Here is a 2,693-nt window from a genome sequence, read left to right as displayed (position 1 = left end):
AGCTCCCAACATACAACCTATATACTTATTATGGACACAGTATGCTTGCATTATTAGCTATCTTTGTTATTATTTGTTGTTATTTGTTATTAGTCCCATCCTTCAACTCTATTCAATACCTCCCATCTATCTCTGTAACACCATCCATATAGGATTTCTATTTGCCATATATATTTCAACCGTACTGTGATGTTTTACAAAAGTTCTGAACCTTTCTATTCTCATTGCTTCTACAGATTGTGAATTAAAAATAAACATTTTTGCTAAAAGTATTATTATATTATTGATTGATTGACTATGACTTTTCAGATCACCCAGTAATGCTATCTGCAAGGTTAGTTCCAGGTAAATATTGCAACTTTAGCCATTCCTGGACCTGTGTCCAAAAACAAGCTACAAATGGACAGAACCTAAACAAATGATCTAATGATTCTATCTCTTACAGCAAAATCTGCAGAGCTGGGAAGATTGTATCCCCATATAAATAACATTCTATTGGTAGCAAGAATTTTATATAATAATTTAAATTGAAAGATTCTAATTTTTGAATCCGGTGTCGTTTTGCGTGTCAGTTCATAAACACTATGCCATGGGATCGTACGTCAAAGATCTCTTCCCAACTATTTTGCAATCTATATGGGACGGGCTGTGCAATCCTTTGGTCCTTAAGTGAAACTGATATACTTTTTTTATTTATCACAGTTTTCCTTAACCAATTATGTTCTTTAATGCAAGGCCGACAGACAAGTTCCTTACTTTCTCCCCCCTTCAACTTTCTCTCTTCCACTTTTGCGGTAAGGCTGCAATTATTTGGTTGTAATTTTGGGTAGAGCAGACATTTCCATATGTTTTTGTTAGCTGCATGTGCGACATAACTCCACCAGTCCTACCGATGATATCATTTACGAAGATTATACCTAAAGGTTTTTTGTCAATTAGTATATTTGAATTTAACACACAATATTTGTTGCATTATTTGTTCTGTCGTTTCTGGAGGATTAAATTGAAATTGCAACCAACTTTCTATGGCTTGTTTTAGAAATAGTGACATTTGGGAGATTATTTCCTTTTCAAATAACTGAAAGTGAGAGGTTGTAATCTGAATAAAAGGGAAAAAGGCCTTTCTTGAACAGTGGGTGAGACAATCTTACTAATTTGCTTGAGAACCAGTTCGGATTTAAGTATAACTTTTGGATGACTGAAGATTTTAGTGATAGGTCTAATGCTTTAATATTTAATAATTTCTGTCCTCCGAATTCATATTCATTATATAAATATGCTCTTTTAATTTTGTCTGGCTTTGCCGTTCCAAATAAAATTGAATATTTTTTTCTCATATAATTTAAAAAACTGTTTGCTAGGCGTAGGCAAGACCATAAGCAAATAGGTAAACTGGGATAATACTAAAGAGTTAATCAGGGTGATTTTTCCACAAATTGACAGGTATTTTCCTTTCCATGGTAGTAAGATCTTATCTATTTTGCTAACTTTCTATTAAAATTTATTGAAGTGAGATCATTTATTTCCTTTGGGATATGTATTCGAGTATATCTACATCACCATCAGACCATTTTATTGGTAAACTACATGGTAATGTAAAAATTGTATTTTTAGTGATCCAATACGTAATATAGTACATTTGTCATAATTTGGTTTTAATCCAGAGAGGTTAGAAAATGTATCTAGATCCTCTATGAGGCTGTGGAGGGATTCTAGTTGTGGATCTAAAAGAAAACATGAATCATCTGCGTATACAATGACACCTTTGTTTTTAAGCCCTGTATTTCTAATCCTCTGATATTATTATTGGATCTGATTTTAATAGCTAACATCTCGATGGCCACAATAAATAGATATGCCGATAGTGGACAACCTTGTTTCACTCCTCTTGACAGTTTAAAACTTTCTGAGAGAATAGCCATTATTTACTATTTTACACCTAGGGTTACTATACATGATTTTGACCCATTTTATAAGAGATTCTCCAAAATTGAAATGTTCCAGGCATTTATATATAAATTCCAGTCGAACTTTATCAAATGCCTTTTTGAAGTCTGCTATGAATAGCAGGCCTGGTTTCCATATTTTCCATAGTGTTCTATTGTTTCCAATACTTGCCTTATATTATCTCCAATGTATCTTCCATGTAAAAAACCTGTCTGATTAGAATGAATAATATCCGACAATACCTTTTTAATTCTATGCGCTATACATTTTGCTAGGATTTTTTGCATCACAACACTGAAGTGTAAGTGGCCTCCAATTTTGTAAATGGACTGGATCTTTATATTTTCCACTTGTATCCTGTTTCAGTAATAATGAGATCAGACCTTCTTCTTGAGTGTCAGATAATCTACCATTTACATAGGAGTGGTTAAAACATGCTAATAACGGTCCTCTTAGTATATCAAAAAGGTTTGGTATACCTCGATTGGTATGCCATCCAACCCTGGAGTTTTCCCGGACTTAAAGTCTTTAATTGCATCCAGAAGTTCCTCCTCTGTAATTTCACCTTCACATGAGTCTTTCTGTGTGGCTGTTAATTTGACATTATCAATAGAAAAAAAATCTCTACAATTAGCTTCAGTTAGAGGAGATGGAGGCGACTGAAAAGAAAACATATGCTTAAAATACTTCTGGACCCTTTCTTTCTAAAATTAGCCGCTGAAATTGTCGCAACCCTTATTACTAGC

Source organism: Coregonus clupeaformis, chromosome 23 (assembly GCF_020615455.1).
Source record: "Coregonus clupeaformis isolate EN_2021a chromosome 23, ASM2061545v1, whole genome shotgun sequence".
Classification (NCBI taxonomy): domain Eukaryota; kingdom Metazoa; phylum Chordata; class Actinopteri; order Salmoniformes; family Salmonidae; genus Coregonus; species Coregonus clupeaformis.
Note: the sequence above shows the minus strand (reverse complement) of the source record.